Source organism: Somniosus microcephalus, chromosome 6, assembly GCF_052327205.1.
Source record: "Somniosus microcephalus isolate GS21.2 chromosome 6, FLI_Smic_1.0, whole genome shotgun sequence".
Taxonomy (NCBI): domain Eukaryota; kingdom Metazoa; phylum Chordata; class Chondrichthyes; order Squaliformes; family Somniosidae; genus Somniosus; species Somniosus microcephalus.
The window spans coordinates 96,431,926-96,453,020 of record NC_140992.1 but is presented as its reverse complement, the minus strand read 5'-3'; the positions used below and the strand labels follow the sequence as shown (position 1 = coordinate 96,453,020).

Genomic DNA, 21,095 nt, shown 5'->3' with positions numbered 1-21,095 from the left:
CTAGAGTCACGGGAAAACGTCAACTCCACACCACGATCTGATACACCTGGCGATGAAACCGACGTACCAATTGCATCTACCACAGAATCGGTGATATTGGAAGCAGATGCACCAAACAACGACATTGATCCTGACTCAACCTTGCCAGAAGAACCTGATACCCCAAAGAGGCGTTATCCAGACAGAATCAGGAAGCCTCCTCAAAGACTGAACTTATAATTGATTAACCTCAACCAATGTATCTAGCAACCGTAATTGTGATTGTAATTAGTTATCATTTAGTTGTTAAATGAATGTTATGTACTGTTTATCTAAAAGGGGAGGAATTGTTGTGTATGTGTACCTTTAAGAGAATAACTGGTCTCAGACTGCAGTACCGGCAGTGACCACCCCTGTATAAAAAGGTGCTAGCAGCCTTCTGTAGTTTCAGTTCCCGATTGTCTCCATTCAGTAAAGACTTGTTAAATCAACTCCTGCATTCTGTGTCTCCATTAACACACGGATTTAATAATGGGCTACAAATTCATCTGGAGCAGTGGAGCAAGATGGGTGATTTCGGATCGTCAGGCACTGTGTATAACGGGCAGCCGATCCGATCCGATACCGCCCGCTTTGCGACACCGCCAGAGGTGAATTTCTAGGCCCCTGTGATTCCCTGAAATGTTTCTCTTAAATTAACAAACTTGTATTCTCAGATCATACATTACAAAGCCACAAGTTCTCATAATTGTCAGTGGTCGCTAATTGCAGAAAAAAATCGTTGGTCCCTCTGCTTTGTGTTATAAAGGGAAATTTCACCTTTGCTGTGGAAACCAATGTCTGGTAAACATCACCTCCTTTTAAATTGGGCTTTGGACCTTTGCCTTAACCGTTACCCTCCGAAGATGACGAGGCAATTTTGTTCATGTTCAACATAATGGCTCGTATTTTCTGATGCCTGCAGGTGTGTACGAGCTGTGTACACATCCGTACGGACATTGCAAATGCCGGTTTTAGGCATGCGAAGTGCATGCGCTGAAAACCGGCATTTCCGATCTGTCAAGAATGCACTTGACAGATCCTCCGCCTGCCCTGGAGAAGGACCTCTGCGGGTGGAGTGTTCTGCTTTCTGCAGAACCTCCACCTGCTGAAATCACTTACACTTTTACCAGGCATAAGATTTTTAAGGCCTGCTTTTACCAGCATAAGAGTTTTAAAAAAATTTAAAATGTTTTTCACTCATTTATAATTTTAAAATACTTTTTTAAAAAGGTAGGTTTATTTTTAGCCCCATAAAAAAAACTTTTCAAAAAATAAAATTTTTGTTTAAAATATTTAATTTAATGTAATTTTAACTCCTTTTAAAAAGTGATGGTATTTTAAAAATGTATTTAATGTTTTAGTGTCTTTTTTCACTGATCCCCATTCATACTTTTGACAGAACTATCTGTTTAAAAATATGAAGGGAGATTCCTTTCTTTCATTGGTTCGCCTGGCCCTCGTGATCCCAGGGACGCTTGCGAACCACATGCGCCCCTGAGATATGTGGACCCTGCGCATTTCGACTGTGGAGAGGCCCAGGATCGGAAGTGTCTGGACCTCGGGAGCCCTCAGGTAAGAGCGTAGATTTTTTTCCGATAGGAGGCATCTGCACGCAGGAAGCCTCCTATCGGAAATTACGGGCCAATGTCCCACCTTCCTACAAGCTTGTCTCCTTTCAAAAAAAGACTGGGGAAAAGCTTCTCCAGGCTGTCTTTCATTTGAATTGACATTTAACTTTGTTCTTGACCATTTCCTGCCTCCAGGATTCCCCTTTGATCGCTGGTGCTCTGTTTTCTATGAAGTAATTTAGGCTGTTTGATCAGGTAGTAACAAATGCTGGTGATTAGTGCAGACTAGTTTGATTCCTGCACATCAATACATTTTCTTTTGCTTCAGCACAAAAAAAGTTGAGAAAGTGCTACTGTAGTGTGGCCTCTCTTAATACAGCGACATCTTGGCGATATTTCAATAACATGAGAACATATTGCAAGGAAATATTTTTCGTGAAGTTTAAAAAATAAAAAATAAATGTTGTTTAGCAAAGTCCTGTTGTACATAAAAGGTCAATCTCTGTCTACGCACTGTTAAGTCAATACATTTTTTGTAAAAAGTTGTTCCAGTTGAACTACATGAAACAGATGGCCTTAGGGTGTCTCTCTTTTGAATGATTTACTGTTTTAGGAAAGACAAGCCACCAGGAGAAATATCGACCAACAGGAAAGCACAATTTATGCACAAGAAAAATGTAACTTTTGTACAATCGCAGTGAACCCTTCAGCTTTGAAGTCAGGATTATACAAGGCCAGAATTATGCAAACCAGAGCCTAATAACCCAAGCAATTGTGCTATATAGGATTAGATAATTCCAAATGTGAGTAATAATCAGAAAATATTGGATAGAGAGGTGGTCTATCAGCATCTGAAAAGAGAAGGATTAAGTTTTTGGATGGAGGCTTTGTCAGTAATTGGCTCTGTTGAGTCTTCCCCTGAAACATTACAGCCTCGAAATTCATCTCGGCGGTATTGGATTGGTCACCCGCGTATATCAGGCGCTGCGTAAAACAGACGGACGACCCGATACCACCCGTTCTGCGCCACCTGCCAGAGATGAATTTCGAGGCCTACATCTTTTCTCTTTATAAATGGTAATGGGCCTGCTGTGTATTTTCAGAAATGTATTTTTATTTCAGAATATGAATTGTTGGTTATTTTTTTTGCCCTATCACCCCCTCACATGCTGTTTCTTTTTTTTTCTTTCTCTCTTTTCCATTTCATCTTTCTCTCCATTCCTTTCTTCTTTCTTTTCTGTGTCCCCTTTCTTTCTCACTTGTTTCCTTTCTTAATTTTTCCTTTTTGTCTTTTTTCTTTTATCTTTCTCACTCTTACTCTTTTCACACTTCCTTTCTTCCTCGCTTTTTCTTTCGCTTTGATTTCTTTTTATCTTTCTTTCTTTCGCTCTCCCTTATTATTTTTCAGTATGAAGCAATGCATTAAAAACTTCAAAATTAAAGTTTGGAGGCCTCACTGGCTAGTTTGTCTGGTGGCTCGTTGGTTAAAGCCATTGCCTGGTACAGCACTAAGCCATACAGAACAAAAGTTCCCTTTAATTGGTCTCAGTGCTTTTAAACTAAGTAGGGAAGAATCAGCCAGGGTTCCTGCTCCTGGTCACCTTTAGGCGATCTCTTCTAGTAGGTGAGTGTGCATGTGGGAAGTTAAAGTGAGGTTCAGATCAAGTTTGGCTGTGATTTCCTCCCACAGTCAAACAGCCGACCCACAATCACCCTCTAGGTTCCTACATGAAGAATGGCCACTTGGGTAAGGTACTGGAGGGCTTTCAGCGATGTGAAGAATTTTACCCAGCACTTTATTTACATTTTAAGTACTAGTAAAGATCCAGCAGACCAGTTGACTTCTACTAAAGAAAGACTTGCATTTATGTAGAGTCTTTCATGACCTCAGGCATTCCAAAGCACTTTACAGCCAAAGTCTATTGGATCTCTTCAACCATTATTTTGGTGCTCTGGGAGAGAGCTGTCTATCCAACCTCTCTAATTCTGTGGGTATTTAATTGATCGAACTGTAGATGATGCATATCATTCTGGTGCCTGTTTCCCTGGCAGTGGCAGTAGTGGTGATTGGTTGGTTAGTTAGATTCTTGTCCTCACCCATCAACTCAAAAAATTGTTGTGTAGCAAGTTGCTGGAAGCGCGAGCTGATAACCGGCAAGGGGGCATCTGGGACCTTACTGAACGATGGGACCAACAATCTATCTCTTTAACCAACGAGATTTAAGGATAGGGAAATAAACAGGAATGACGGAAAAGGAAATATAGTGACTTAGAGTCAAATCGGGTACAGAAAGATAAATGAAAAGATTGGATTAAGAGAAAGAAAAAAGAGACAAAAAGGCTAAGTTTAAAAAAATAATAATTTTACATTTTAAAAACTCTAAAAGCAACTGTGAGACTCCACCATTTCAATTGCTCCCTTTCTGGGCCTCCAAGGTTGAGTGGCATTGCAGAAACATAAATCTCCTCATTAAAAAGGTACTTGTGCTGTTAAGTATCAGTCCTATCATTTGGCGGCAAGTTTAATTGGCATTAAATGTGCAAATGCAGCAATTTCTTGAAACTCACTTGGAGATTGAGGGCGAGCTGCCATTGTCGCAAGGCTAATCGTCCAGCAACTTGTGGCGATTCGCAATTCATGGGCTATCTCTTCCTCGCCACAAGTTCCTGGAGGATTTACACATTAAAAGCGGTGTGCACCATTAAACTCGCCGTTATTTTGGCAGCAAATTCTAGCCCATTGATGTTCAAGTTTGAAAATATTGATGTAGGTGCCCCCGCCCACCCCACCCCCCCTGCCAAAATGTAAGTGTTTGTGAAATATACCATCAGTTTGCTTCTGTTGCTGTAATCTAGTGTATTTCAATGTGTGAGGAACTCCTGCATAGCCTGGCCTTTCCTTGAAAGGAGAAGTAAACTGACTTGCGTGACCTGTGCTATGCTAGTAAACGTGCTGTGCAATGCAGAAAGGTGCTCTGCTGTTGGGTAATGCACACCGTGACACTGATGGAAGGATGCATGAGATCATGAGCTGCTTGGGGTGGGGTTGAATGACAGTGCTTACAACACCAGTCTGTGTTTTTTTTCATTCAATCAGTTCGCAGGAGACAATGTTCCTTTTATTTTGCCTGCTTGAATTGAAGGAGAAAATAGAAATCTTATGGTCTGTGTGACAACTGAGCTCTGTGTCTGCTGAACATTTGGAACTGAATATGTAAGCTCACAAGGAGGAAAAGGGCATGTCACAAGAGCGATCTGGAGCAGTGGCAAGCAGCTCTTTATTCAACAAGGTAATTTAATTCTTTCGAGTTCCACAGGCACTAATCTGTTTACTCTTCCCCTTCGATCGAGCCTTGTTTTAATGAATTACTCGATGTTAAAATAAATGTAAGGCAGATGAAAGTGCAAACTTTGTTAGCGACCTCTTGAGTGTTCCTTTACAAAGACGTGGTAACATATGTGATACGGCTCCAGCAATGTTAAAAAAAAAAAAAATTCAGTTAATAGATAGCCAAAATAGTAGACAGAGTTAACTTGGCCCTCATTCCCCCTCCCCCATGAGTCTGATTAGTTCATGTTGTACTTTGTACTACAAAATTTGCTGCTTAATCAGTGTAAAAATGGTTTCAGTTAATTATTTTAAGCCTGCTAGCGCATTTTAAAACATTGAGCTCATTTATTCTTTTTTATATTTGACTTGCCCCAATTACCAGCTCAAATTCATATTTTGCTGTGACATTACCACCAATAGCTACTGGGCTGGCAGTTTTCACTACTGAATGATGTGTAATGGCAGAAGTGGTAATATTTGCATTTTTATGTATGGTGCCAAAGAGAGAAAATCCTGCAACATTTCTCTTTTTTTTTCTGAAGTCAGTGAGTCATGCCGGGGTTGACAATTCCACAGGCATCTACAGTCCTCCAGTACCCCAACTAAATGCCATTCAGCATACGTGAGGCTAGGAAGTGAGTACCAAAAGACTGCACCATAGCTTTTTTATTTTATCCCCTCCTGAGGCAATGATTCATGCTAGGTATGGCTTTAAGGGTGTCAGTTGTGCTCCAGTAACTTTTCCAAGTAGCCATTCCTCATGTGTGTGCATAGGTGTTGGCAAGCCTTTGAATTAAAGCAGCAGTGAGGGGGAGGGAAGGCGAAGAACCCTTCACATCTAAGCCTGATCCTGTGCTCCTTGACATCTACATATGCATAGTTTCTACCTTGGGTCAATAACAGCTTGTATTTATATAGTGCCTTCAACATAGCAAAATGTCCCAAGGTGCTGCACAGGCATATTATAAGACAGAACATTTGACACCAAGCCACATAAGGAGATATTAGGGCGGATGATCAAAAGCTTAGTCAAAGAGATAGGTTTTAAGGAGCGTCTTAAAGGAGCGTCTTAAAGGAGGACAGAGCGGTAGAGAGGCGAATTCGTTTAGGGAGGGAATTCCAGAGCTTAGGGCCTTGGCAGCTGAAGGCACAGCCACCAATGGTGGAGCAATTATAATCGGGGATGCCCAAGAGGCCAGAATTAGAGGCGTGTAGATATCTCGAAGGGTTGTAGGGCTGGAGAAGATTAGAGATAGGGAGGGGCGAGGCCATGGAGGGATTTGAAAACAAGGATGAGAATTTTAAAATCGAGGTGTTGCTTAACTAGGAGCCAATGTAGGTCAGCGAGCACAGAGGTGATGGTTGAACGGGACTTAGTGTGAGTTAGGACACGGGCAGCAGAGTTTTGGATGAGCTCAAGTTTATAGAGGGTAGAATGTGGGAGGCCAGGAGTACATTGGTACAGTCAAGTCTAGAGATAACAAAGGCACGGATGAGGGTTTCAGCAGCAGATGTGCTGAGGCAGGGGCGGAGTCGGGTGATGTTCCGGAGGTGGAAATAGGCGGCCTTAGTGATGGCCCTGATGTGTGGTCGGAAGCTCATCTTGGGGTCAAATATGACACCAAGGTTGCAAATAGTCTGGTTCAGCCTCAGACATTTGCCAGGGAGAGAGATGGAGTTTGTGGCAGGGCCCGAAGACAACCACTTCGGTCTTCCCAATATTTATTGGAGGAAATTTCTGTTCATCCAGTATGTTGGACAAGCATTCTGACAATTTAGAGACAGTAGAGGGGTCAAGAGAGGGGGTGGTGAGTTAGAGCTGGGTGTCGTCAGCGTATATGTGTAAACTGATGCCGTGTTTTCGGATGATGTCGTAGATTGGCAACATGCAGATAAGAAATAGGAGAGGGCCAAGGATAGCTCCTTGGGGGACACTAGAGGCAACGGCGTGGGAGTGGGAAGAGAAGCTATTGCAGGTCATTCTCTGGCTATGATTAGGTAGACAAAAATGGAACCAGGCGAGTGCAGTTCCACCCAGCTGGATGATGGTGGAGACGCATTGGAGGAGGATGGTGTGGTCAACCATGTCAAAGGCTGCAGACAGGTCGAGAAGGATGAGGAGGGATAGTTTACCTTTGTCACAGTCACAAAGGATGTCACTTGTGACTTTGATAAGAGCCATTTCAGTACTGTGGCAGGGGCGGTAGCCTGATTGGAGGGATTCAAACATGGAGTTCCAGGAAAGATGGGCACGGATTTGGGAGGCGACAACACATTCAAGGACTTTGGAGAGGAAAGGGAGGTTGGAGATGGGGTGATCGTTTGCAAGGATGGAGGGGACAAGGATTGTTTTTTTGAGGAGAGGGGTGATGACGGCAGATTTGAAGGAGAGGGGAACAGTGCCTGAGGAGAGAACACCATTAGCAATATCAGCTAACATGGAAACGAGGGTCAATGGGTAGAGAGATCAGGAATGAGAATACTGGCTTCCTCTGCCCTTTCCCCACCCCTCAAGCTCTTGCCCAGGTGTAGTGTTAGAGAATTCACCCAAGACTTGAACTTCTTCCAGCATTAGTTGCTATGGGGATTCTGAGAGCTTTGAGATGGAATTCCCCAATGATCGCACTTGAACAATCGTATACCTGAAAGTGAAAGGGTTGTGAGATTTTGAGTCTGTCATAGATGAAATTACTGGTATTGAGATCAGCCTCTATCACTTTTCAGTCAGTTACAGGTTCAACACCAAATGTCAGCTTCCAAATGATTACAGTGCAGCCTATTTAAATAAATCTTACCAGAAACCTATTGAACAACTCAGCAATCTTTTGAATCCTTGAACCAAAGAGAGGCAGAGTGCTGCAGTGGTTAACATATTGGGGGTAGATTTTCAACTTGCCGCCCGGGCGTAAAACTGTCATTGTGGATTGGCCGCCCGTTATAGAAACCGCCCGATTTTGATTTCCGTTGAAATTAACGGAAAGGAAAATCGGGCAGTTTCCCTAACGAGCAGCCAATCTACAACTCCTGTCTTACACACGGGTGGCAAATTGAAAATGTACTGAATTATGTCCAAACCTAGCTATTGTAGTCACAGGGCTAAACACACTAGACCATTTGTTGGCGAAATGAAAATGCACAAGGACAGATCAGAGGAAACAAAAACCGTCTGCAAACTGCAGAGATGTAAAGGCTGCTTGCAGTCATTGTATAAAAGCCATTGAGTGAGGCTGTGAACTCCAGTGAGGAGCCCATTGACTGACGTCAGTGAAGCACATCTGCTTCGTTTTTCCTGCAATGCAATGTTTTTTCTTCTGGGATCTATAGAGAAGCCCTGAGGATTAATTTTCAAAGCAAGGAGGCAGTTAAAGGTTAAGGATGTGGCGCACACAATGGGTAAGCACTTTGCATTGAAAGTATATTCCTGTATGCATGAAATCTGTAACCTCTGTTTTACCTTTTTGAAATGTCTACTCACAAGTTGCAGGATTTGCTTTGCCTTAAAATGCAATGAATTGTACTACATTATGTAAGAATTGTAAATATAGGTAGGTGTCTGCATTGAAGATTTACATGTTTGTGGTTCATTTTCTTTTGAAGTAAATTCCTGGCCTAAATGACTAATGGTTAGGGTGATTGTTTTTCCTTTTTAAGTCTGGGCCCTTTTGAAGTGAGTAAAAGTCTATCCTGTTGAAACTGTGGTTCCAGTGCTAGCACAAGAGTTTCTATCACTGTATTGCTGGAAATAGGTAGACAAAATCATCTCTACACCAGCAGGGATGGAGCTAAAAATGAGAAAAAGCCCGAAAATGGGCATGGGGATCACGATGCGTGATTTGCCCGTGCCCGTTGAAAGTAATGCAGGCAGCACACGACATTCATGCTGCTGGCTAATTATATGATTGATGTGTTCAGCCTAGCGCTGAGAGTGCTGCCAAAAGGCTGAGTGCTCAGCAGGGGGCTCACATTCATGGGAGGTGATCTCTATTTAAAGCCAGCCTCCAGCTTGAAACGCAGTCTGCACTTCTTAAAGGGGAGGTGCTTTCTGAAATAATCAGCTCATTGTAAGGTAGCTATGGCTCAACAGGGCAGAGAAAGGGCACCTCGGTTCTTAGATGCGGGTGGGGGGGGGGTAGAATGGAGGAGACAGCTCCTCTACCTGCAGGGGACCAGGAGACCCTCCAGACTCCAGTAAGAAGGCAGTGGGAGCAGATAGCTGAAGCGGTCAGTGCCAGCAGTCTTGCCCTGAGAAAGTGGATCAAGTGCCAAAAGGAATTTAATGACCTCACATGAGTGGTCAAGGTCAGTGAACATATCTTCAAATGCCATATCCCACCAACTGCGCCACTAGCCTCACAGATGGCTCAATGCACCACACCTCCATCACTCACCTACCAACAATCTCTCAATCACAACTCATACCTCACATTCATAGCTTTGCCCCACCCTCACACACTCACCACTGTTGGAAGCCTCACAACCACATCTCACACCTTGCACACACTGCCAGTTATTCAACCATGACAGGCACATCACCCAAACACATTGCACCACACTCACTGACACACTTCCCTTTCTCTTGCAGGCCAAGGTGGCGCAGGAGAAAGCAGCAGCTAACCGGCGGGGGACAGGCACAGCTACATATCCTGACCCAGCTGGAGGAGACTGTGCTAGACATTAATGGAGGGGACCATCACTGAGGCCATGGCGATCAGCAAGGCTGAAACCATTGTTAATGATGGTATGCACATACATAATCCTCCTTCTCGCATCCCACTTCCCCCTCATCCCATAATCACTTCTCACTTGCAAGCTGCTGATGTTGTAAGCAAGCACATCTTGCTTTCCCCTTCTCCTCAGATACCCAAGAACTTCAAGCTTCCCAGCCAGTGCAGGAAGAACAAGAGGAGAGTGATGGAGAAGAAGAGACACCGTCAATCGATCTGACATTTGCAGGCACCAGCTCAGAAACTGGCACTGCACGTACTTTAGAGGGTAGTATAGAGGTGGGATCTGCATGTGGTGAGTCACTGGGCACGAGTGACCAGCAGGCAGGGCAGCGCAGGTACCAGCTCCTTGGAGGGCGAGTGCGCGCACAAGTTCTGCTGCAGAGGACTCGGGTGAGGACTTTGATGAAGTGGCTTTCAAAAGAAGGGTGATGGGCATGTGCACATAAATGCTCGGTGCAATGGCAGGCCTGCCAGAGAGCCTGCTTGTCACTGTCGAGGAGCATGGAGGAGTCCGGCACCAACTTTGCACAGGGCTTTGCACAGAGCTTAGAGCCCATGATTTCCAGGATGGAAGTGATGGGCAACCCCATTAGCGCACTTGTGGACCCAACCATGATGTAGGGTCAGATGGGCGATGTCTTAGCTTCCATTGCAGCACAAGCGGAAGTGACGCAACGTTGAGTGCTGCCACGCAAGCTCAGACTGCTCTCGTGCATCGTCATGGCTGCATTTACTAGTGTGGAAATAGGCTTGCAGGGTCTCACAGCAGTCCAGCAATCTGTCCTCCAACGGATTACTAAGATTGCTGAGGCGCCACCTCGGGGGGAGTGGCAGTGGCTCCGTGGAGCACGAGCCTGCTGTCCCCTCTCAGGATGACAGCATTCGTACTTTCACTACTGCCACTCTGCCAGTGCCCTTACTGTTGCCTGTCAGCCAGCCAGTTCAGACTGCTGCCACACATGCCAAGATGGTGGAGTCTACAGCTGGGCCATCTAGCTTCAGAGCTGCTCGAGGTCATCCTGCAAGGCCATCTGCACTCTCCTCCACTGAAGCAGCAGCCTTCCATCAGCCATGCTGCTGCCACTGGGGTAACATTTTGTAGGAGCACTTGGACAGGCAAAAACACATGGAAGACAGGCACTAAAGGAATGCACAAGGGTGATTAGTTGACTTTTTATGTAATATTTGATTGAATCATTTATAAATTAGGTTTGGAATGTTTGTTTTGTGATGGCTTTGATTTCATGTGACCTTCTATGACAGTGGCGTGGTAAGGTTAGGAAGTGTTGAGCAACGGGGATCTGGGGTCTCAGTCAGGGGAAGCGGAGTCTGATGATGTGCTCACGGACAGCCGTCCAGAACATGAATTTGCAGGCTGTCTTCTTCCTTCCTCCCTTCTCCTCCTGAGGTGGTCGTGGGACCCGTGGTGGCAAGGGCTGCGCCCTCAGATGGCCAAGTTGTGGAGGATGCAGCAGATGACCACGAATTAGGACACCTGCTCCGGCGAGTACTGGAGAGCTCCTCCCGAGCATTCAAGGCAGCGGAACCATTGCTTGAGCACCCCGATGGTCTGCTCGATGATGTTCCTCCTGGCAGCATGGCTTTCATTGAGTGCTGGCCACGAGTGGTGGGGTTGCGGAGGAGAGTCATTGGCCAGGTGTAGTGCGGATAGTCCTTGTCACCTAGCAGCCACCTCGGGTTCAATGTAGTGACTGGGAGATTGCTGCCACAGCGGACTGGCGCAGAATTAAGGTAGCATGACTGCTGCCAGGATAGTGGGCATTCACCATCATAATGTGCTGGGTGTGGTCATACACCAACTGTACATTAAGTGAATGGTAACGTTACAGAACATCTCACCATTGAGATGCAGCGCCCACAAAGCCATGTCTGTGCAGCCACTGGTGCACTGCACCATGGGGAAGTCCGATATCCTGGCAAAGCCACGTGCGTGCTCCTCCTGCTTCTCTGTTTAGAGAGAAGACAATGAAGTCCTCTCTCCTATAGTACAGAGCCTCTGTGACCTCCCGGATGCAGCGATGGGCAGCGAACTGTGAAATGTTTGCTATGTCGCCTGTTCTAGCCTGGAAGGATCCAGTGGTGAACAAATTTAGGGCCACGGTGACCTTGAGGACCGCTGGCAGAGTTGTCACTCATCACCCTGCTCTGAGGCTGCAGGTCTGGTTCCAAGAGGTGACAGAGCTCTGGGACCACCTCCTTGGTGAAGCGGAGTCGCCGAACACACTTCTCCTGGCTGAGGTGCAGGTGGGTGAAGTGCTCCCTGAAGACCCTAGGTGGGTAAGGCCTCCTGCTGAGAGCCCTTTTCCCCTTTTCCTCCCCCTGAGCAGCTTGTCTTTGCTGCCTCTGCTCCATCTCCCTGTCATGCTGCAGCGCGAGGAGGACTGTAACGAGAGCCCCCATGACTGGGAGCAAGTGGTGTACTCGGAGGCCTTCCAGTAGCAGCCAACACCTTTCCCAACGTCAAGCAGCATGCCCTGCACACTTCAGCTACTTTTTAAATGTCTTCCAGCAACCCAGTACTCCTACAAACTCTGCAAGAGCCAGTACAATAGCAATAATCAACTTGCCTGCAAGTTGGATGTATCCCTTTAAATGGCGCTGGTGAGGGGGGTCCCCCATGCAGCTGATGAATGCACGTTCGGCTGTGTGTGTTTAGGAGAGGACGTTGAATGGAGCGATGATGTGGAAAATGGCAGGATGTCTGTCTAATCAGTGTTACACACTGACTGACGTCACGATCTGCCTACTCTGCATACAGCCGGTGCACGTACTTACCGCTTGCGCTATCACCCTCACCAAGATGGCGAACAGCTTGGGCCGCGCTGGAAGTGAGGCGGATGACTTTTTTTTGTTTAAAAAAAAAGGGCCGTATCTACCGGCGCTTTCGTAGTCCAGATGTCGATACAGCTACCATGCCTTGTAAACCACTACAGGAATTACCTCAAATGTTAGTTTATATGAAACTACATTGATCTCGTATGGGAAACCTGAATTGGGGGAAGAAAACGCCATGATTCTATAAGAAAGGACGCTATTTCCAATAAAACAAAGTCAGGGGGAAACCTACAATAAGCAGACATAAGACAATGGCCCAGATTTTCTGTTGAGGTTATGTCGAGAAGCACGTGTAATTATTAATAATAATAATCAACTTTATTGTCATTGTTAGTGCACAAGTGCAGTACAACGAAATGTAGGCTTGCGGCTCCCGAGAGTGTACATTTAGATTAAGACATTTAAACATTCAACATACATTTGGCTTGTAATACATTAACATAAACATAACCATAATAAAGTGCATTGGCAGATGTGCAGGCTTTAGAGTTTATTTGTGGAGTTCAGTAGGATGACAGCCCTGGGAAAGAAGCTGTTCCTAAATCTGGTCGTTCGGGTGCGAATGCATCTGTAACGTCTCCCAGATGGCAGGAGGGTGAACAGACTGTGGCTGGGGTGGGTAGGGTCTTTGATGATGGTCCGTGACCTCCGTAAACAGCGTTTCTGGTATATGTGCTCTATGGTCGGTAGCCGGGTGCCGGTAATGCGTTGGGCAGTTTTGACTACCCGCTGCAGCAGAAAATACATCAGGAGTCAGTCTATGGCTCCCTGCTCGCCTTGCTGGGATTTCTCACTGGAGATGAGGAAAGGTGTACAATACATTCATCCATACATTGAAATGCCATGTATATGATAGAAATATGTCATACAAGCAATTGGTTACATAGGCTTAGGTGATGTTTTTAAACATTTTCAACCTTTTTTCCCCATTTAAACCAGCGACTCAGAGACCACCAGCCTCCTTAACTCTGCAGCAAGGCCTCTGAGGTCTGCCTGAGGCAGCTCTTGTGCCCCATCCAGGCAGACTCCTTGGAGGAAGCTGGGGATCCTACCTGCAAAATGCACATTACCTTTAGGTTGGAAAATTGCCTGGGGTCTGGAGCGTAGTCCTGTGGTGGGGTCAAGAGTACTATGCCACACTTCCACCAGCCACACTTCCACCAGCATAACAGCTGCGCGGAAGATTTAGGCCAATATTTTTTACTCAACATTGGGGTGCAGCTACACGAGTAGTTCCCTTTACATAGCACTGGTGGGGGTCTTTCCTGCTGCTGAATGCGTGTTCGGCTGTGTGAGCTTGAGAGAGTGTGTTAGTTGGAGCATTGAGCTCGTATCAAATCAGCGTTACATGCGGATTAACACCATGATCTACCTACACTGCATACAACCGGTGGATGCTCACTGTGCGCTCGCTAACTCCCTCACCAATATGGAGTCCAGGGGATGGTAGCGTAGTTGTAATGTCACTGGGCTAGTAAGCCAGAGGCTTGGACTAATGATCCAGAGACGTGAGTTCAAATCCCACCACGGCAGCTGGGGAATTTAAATTCAGTTAATTAAATAAATCTGGAATAATCACTAGCATTAGTAATGGTAACCATGAAACTATCAGATTGTTGTAAAAACCCATCTGGTTCACTAATCTCCTTTTAGGGAAGGAAATCTGCTGGCCTATATGTGACTCCATACCCACAGCAATGTGGTTGACTGTTAACTGCCTTCTGAAATGGCCTAGCAAGCCACTCAGTTGTAACAAACTGCTACGAAACAAAATAATAAAAATGAAACCGGACAGACCACCCGGCATCAGCTACGGACACAGCAATGGCACATCCAGCCCAGTCAGCTCTGCGAAGTCCTCCTCACCAACATCTGGGGACTTGTGCCAAAATTGGGAGAGCTGTCTCACAGACTAGTCAAGCAACAGCCTGACACAGTCATACTCACAGAATCAAACCTTTCAATCAATGTCCCAAACGTCTCCATCACCATCCCTGGGTATGTCCTGTCCCATGGGCAGGACAGACCCATCAGTGGTGGCAGCACTGTGGTATACAGTCAGGAAGGAGTGGCCCTGGGAGACACTCAACATTGACTCTGGACCCTATGAAGTCTCATGGCTTCAGGTCAAGCATAGGCAAGGAAACCTCCTGCTGATTACCACCTACCGCCCTCCCTCAGCTGATGAATCATTACTCCGCCATGTTGAACACCACTTGGAAGAAGCACTGAGAGTAGCAAGGGCACAGAATGTACTCTGGGTGGGGGACTTCAAAGTCCATCACCAAGAGAGGGTCGGTAGCACCACTACTGACCGAGCTGGTCCAGTCCTGAAGGACATAGCTGCCAGTCTGGGCCTGCAACAGGTGGTGAGAGAACCAACACGAGGGAAAAACCTACTTGACCTCTTCCTCGCCGATCTACCTGTCGCAGATGCATTTGTCCATGACAGTATTGGTAGCAGTGACCACCGCACAGTCATTGTGGAGACGAAGTCTCATCTTCATACTGAGAAAACCATCCATCACGCTGTGTGGCACTACCACCGTGCTAAATGGGATAGATTCAGAACAGATCTAGCAGCTCAAAACTGGGCATCCATTGTAAAGGAATAGCCATATTTCAGAAAGATACACCATCCTATCCAAAAATCTAAAAGCCTCAAAGACACAGGCTGTAAACAGAATACAGGCTTCTGAGATAAGATGGTTTGTTGACACAAAGCTGAAAACACCGTACAAGCTTTTGAAATGGGAATTGGTTGTTAATACTAAGGCAATAGCCCTGTTGAAACAGTAGGTTGGAGGTTCCTCTATGTCTGAACATTGGAAGAACACAATAGCAATGCCCAAGTTAAGTGTTATAAACCAACACTTCAGAAAGCATCATATAAATTTTTAAAAAAACATGTGCCTTTGAAAAAATGACATCAAGTAAAAGAAATACCTGCCGTAAAATAGTTTTATGTTAAACATAGAACAAGCAGACACGACGTCTGTGATATAACCACTGAAGTAGCTAAGAAATGCATAGAACACCCTAGTTGAAGTGTTTTTGATTTACATATTGTAAAAGATACAAATAGATGACTGAAATAAAGAATAGATTTGCCTTCCAAAGCTAGGCTTTATTAACTTTAAAATCAGCAGCATATCTTTCCACATCCAGTCCCAACTAAGCTAGAAAAGGACTGAATTTAAGGTAGCCACAACACATTATGTGATCATCAACTACCAATGAGATTACAACACATATCCCAAGGCAGTTAACAAACAACGAATCACAATACTTTTACTAATCAAGGAATAATCACCACATTCACCCCTCCTTTTAAAATATACTCCAACCTAATAACTTTTACAATTTACAATTAATTATTTACAACTAAACTATGCACGAGAATAAAACTATTTACATAACACAATACTAAATGAACAACAACAAATAATAACATTACGCATAAGTATTAAGTATCTCTCAACTAAAACAATATACTATAATATTTCAACAATTTTTAAAACATTACTATCAATTTAAAAGTCCATTTTCAATCGGTCGACCGGATATCTTGTTCGTGTCGACCTTCTTAACCTTGGTGAAATTCCTTGCCCTCCCACGCCAGAAGGCACAGAAGTATCTTCAACAGGAAGGCTATCCATATCCCGATTCTCAACGGTTTCCGGATTAGAAATCCCATCAGAAGATGAACTAGGACGGTCATAAACATCTATCAAAGGCTGACTAATAGAAGTATGATTATCTGCAATCGGATTGGAAATATTCGTAGTATCTGTAACAGCATCCACATTATCTGAATCATGACCATTATTAATATTCTCAGAAGAGGGCTGGCCCCCACAAGGAGCCAAGTCTTTAATTGAAACAGTACTTTCTTTCCCATCTTGGAATCGAATATGAGCATATTGGGAATTTGCCTCCAACAGCTCCACCTCCTCCACCAAGGGGTCATATTTTGACAATCTAACATGACGTCGAAGCAACACAGGTCCCTGCATAGTAAGCCATGAAGGTACCGAATATCCCGTAGTAGATCTCCGCGGATAGTTAAAGAGCCTTTCATGGGGGGTCACATTAGTAGCCGTTGAAAGCAATGATCTAATGGAATGCAGGGCATCAGGCAGCACCATTTCCCACTGTGTATTCTTAAGGTTCCGGGATGTCAATGCCAACATAACTGCCTTCCAGATCACCCCATTGTATTGTTCACACTGTCCATTACCCTGGGGATTATACGGGGTAGTTCTACTAGTAGAAATTCCCCGACTCTGAAGGTATTCCTTCAACTGGGAAGACATAAAAGAACTTCCCTGATCCGAATGGATATACGCAGGCATCCCAAAGATGACAAAAAGTTGAGTCAAACATTTAATAACTGTAGCAGCTGATACATCTGCACAAGGAAAAGCAAAAGGGAACCTTGAAAACTCGTCCACAACAGTAAATATATATCGGTTTTGAGTAGTTGAAGGAAGAGGTCCCTTAAAATCAACACTCAAACGTTCAAAAGGAGAAGTAGCCTTTATAAGATGAGCTCATTGAGGCTTAAAGAAATTCGGTTTACACCGAGCACAGATAGAACATGATGAAGTCATCCGCTTGACGTCTTCAACTGAAAAAGGCAAGTTCTTACTGCGTACAAAGTGTATCATCCTCGTAACCCCAGGATGACATAAGGCATTGTGAAGATTAATAAGCGTATCTCCGTGAATCACAGAACAATAAGCCCTCGACAGTGCATCAGCAGCAACATTATCCTTCCCCGGACGATAAACTATGTCAAAATGGTAACATGCCAACTCAATCCTCCATCTCATTATTTTATCATTTTTAATCTTTCCAAAATGTTTAACATCAAACATAACGGACACAGATTTTTGATCAGTTACCAACGTGAAATGTCGCCCCGATAAATAATGTCTCCATTTACGCAATGCTTCTACTATTGCGTATGCCTCTTTTTCTATTGAGGAATGTCTTTTTTCACTATTATTCAAAGTACGTGAGAAAAAGGCCACAGGTCTTCCATTTTGGTTCAAAGTAGCCCCAATTGCAAAATCCGAAGCATCCGTCTCAATCACAAAGGGAACCTGCTCATCAATGGAATGCACAACTGCTCCTAAAATATCCTTTTTAAAATTCTCAAAACATGTCCTGGCCTCCCATGATAGAGGATATGTCGTAACCTGAATAAGAGGCCGGATCTTCTGTGAAAAATTTGCAATCCAATTAGAATAAGAAAACAGTCCAACAACTCGTTGCAAAGCCTTAGAATTAGTAGGACAAGGTAAATCGATCAATGGTCGCAGACGTTCTGGATCTGGTTTAATCTTATTTCCCGAAATAATATACCTCAATAGATTTACCTCAGTAGTCGAAAAGATACATTTCTCTTTGTTAAAAGTTAAACCAACTTTTTCCGCAGCTTGAAGGAATCTTTTAAAATTAGAATCATGCCCCACCCTTGATTTGCCACACACTGTGATGTCATCTAAGTATGAAAAGGTGTCAGAGAGGGAGTTATCACTTATAAAAGCATCCATTGCCCGTTGAAAACAAGCAACACCATTAGTAACACCAAATGGTATTCGGCAAAACTGATACAGCTTTCCACCAGCCTCAAAGGCCGTATATGGTTGATCCTTCTTAACAATAGGAATCTGATGATAAGCACTCTTTAAATCAATAGTGCTAAAAACTTTATACTGAGATACTTTATTGATAAGCTCATCAATCTTAGGCAAAGGGTACGCGTCTAATTGAGTATACCTATTAATAGTTTGGGAATAGTCTATCACCATTCGTTTCTTGTGTCTCTCATTAGTCGTGACAACTACCTGTGCTCGCCAAGGCGAACAACTAGGTTCAATGATTCCTTCCAATAAGAGACGTTGAACTTCAGAATTAATAAATTCTCTATCCTGACTACTATATCTTCTTGACTTGGTAGCAATTGGCTTACAATCCGACATCAAATTGGAAAAAAGTGATAATGGAGGAATAGATAAAGAGGTTAATCCACAAATAGATAAAGGTGGCTTAGTCCCTCCAAATGAAAGACTAAGAGACTCGTGTAACTGAAGCACATCATGTCCAATCAAAATATCCGCACAGAGATTAGGCAAAACAGATAGGCGTATATCAGTATACGTATTACCTAGAAGAACCATTTTCACAAAGCAACAACCAGCTATTTGTGAAGTAAGGGTCGTCTGAGCCATACACACCTGATACGTAACAGGCGAAATTTTCAAATGCTTCTCCTTCGCAAACTGAAGACTTATACTGCCCGTATCTATAAGGGCCTTCACTTCCAACCCATTAACTTGAGCCGTAACTATAGCTTTGTTTAGGCCATGAGCAAATGCAGCAGAAATTGATGCAATAAACGCCCTATCTAAAGGCTGAATAGTCACAGAAGAGGTAGTGGAGGAAGACCCTCCCACACCAGGAGAAGGGAAGGTAATTGAACCTGATGATTTGCACACACGTGCATAATGACCTCTCTTGCCGCATTTACTACACACAGCCTCCCGAGCAGGACACTTCAGACAAGGGTGCCGGATATTCCCACAAAAATAACACTTCTGAATCCTAGAGGCAACGGCCGAAGTAGAAACTGTTTCAAAATCTAGTAAACCACTCCCATTAAGTCCACATAATTCCTTTTCATCCGAAACTGCCGAAACCATAGTCGCAGGCCGATTAAAAAGAGCATAAGAATCCGAACTTCTCTGAGCCACATCCAATGTAGAAGCTTGCTCAAAAGCACTTTTAAGATCCAGAGTCTTATTTTCTAACAACCGCTGACGAATTGATCTAGACAGTAATCCATTAATAAAAGCATCCCGTACCGATTCGTCCTTATATTCTTCAGCCGTCACAGCCTTATAATTACAGTCAACACTAAGGCACCGAAGTGCTTGTAAATAAGTATCCAAAGATTCTCCCACCTGCTGCCTACGGGCAGATGGAAGATGACGTGCAAATACCTCATTCTTTGGTTTAACAAAAATCTTTTCCAATGTAGAAATAGCCTCTTCATAAGTTTTACAGTGCAAAATATATTTATATACATCCGGGTCAATGTAGTTGATCAGCATATTCAGCTTATTTAGAGCCTCTTGATCCAACACGCCCAAAAAGTTTTTAAATGTACAATACCAATGTTTCCATTTATCATCCACTCCAGCAGAATTGGGGTCAGCCTTGAATCGTTCTGGTTGAAGATATCGCTCCATTCTAACATAAAGTTAATAAATTGAAATAAAGAATAGATTTGCCTTCCAAAGCTAGGCTTTATTAACTTTAAAATCAGCAGCATATCTTTCCACATCCAGTCCCAACTAAGCTAGAAAAGGACTGAATTTAAGGTAGCCACAACACATTATGTGATCATCAACTACCAATGAGATTACAACACATATCCCAAGGCAGTTAACAAACAACGAATCACAATACTTTTACTAATCAAGGAATAATCACCACAATGACTTTGTATATATTACATCAATAGATGCACCAAACAATCACACTGCCCTCGATTTTAACTCAGCTGCGGGCTATTGGCATGTTCCCCGAATTTCGTGTTTCCCACACAAATCTAAATGGATGTGGGAGATTGATGCAGTTTTAAGTCGATTGGCCAATTGATTTCCAACGTGTGGGAAGTCTTTGCAAATGGGTTTTTCATGACTGAAAGTCCCCTCCGATGACATCATCATTGCTGCTGCATTTAAGGTCCACAGCAAGCCTTGCTTCTTCTGCAGACTGCCAAGCTTTTTCCATTTGATGCCACAGGAACCTGCAGGAACAGTGGCCAGCGGGAGGCCAAGAGCAGCTCCTAAGTTTGACAAGGCAGCACTACAGGCATTGGTGGATGGGGCTAGGGCCCACAGGGAGGTCCTGTTCCCTTCATTGGGGAGGAAGAGGCCTCCCAGTCAGACCAAGGCTCTGTGGATACAGGTGGCTGGGGAGGTCAACTCCTTGGGGGTCACACGGCGCACCTGGATGCAGTGCAGGAAAAGATTCCATGACCTTCAACGCACTGGAAAAGTAAGTATGAAGTTCTCATCACCCTCAATCTGATCCCCATTGCCTTTCCTCACCAGCACTCAGCTTCAGCAATCTCTTCCTCAACATCCCACTTGACACTCACATCCATGCACCCTTACCCATTCCCTCTCTCTCTATGCTCACATTCACATAACTATTCCAACATGCAGCCCTCACACTCCCTATCACTCTGATGCTTTGAACACAACTGACAACACACAGGGAGGGCCCTTGGTCTTGCAACCTCACTCCATCTTTGGTCTTGCAACCTCACTCCATCTTTGACTCCTTCTAAGTATCTATGCTATGCAATCTCTACACTCACTCCTTCATTCTCACTCAACCTCCACTTGTCTCCCTCATTGCAGGAAAAGAGAGCTCACAATAAAAGGGAAAGAGCCAGGACAGGAGGAGGCTCACCATCATTAGCCCAGCTCACCCCCTGAGAGGAAGCTGTCGTGGAAATTGCCGGGGTTGAAAAAGATGCACACGTTGGGGACGGACAGACGGGTGCATCAC

General features: G+C 44.3%; 1 protein-coding gene across 1 annotated transcript in view; it reads left to right on the top strand.

Annotated features, from left to right (window-relative positions):
* Window positions 1-4,747: 4,747 nt before the first annotated feature.
* LOC147115929 (beta-galactoside alpha-2,6-sialyltransferase 1-like) overlaps window positions 4,748-21,095 on the top strand; it is a 232,320-nt gene continuing 215,972 nt past the window's right edge. Inside the window, exon 1 of the mRNA XM_085990573.1 lies at window positions 4,748-4,879. The gene's annotated coding sequence lies outside the window, so the exon portion shown is untranslated. The remainder of the gene's footprint in view (window positions 4,880-21,095) is intronic.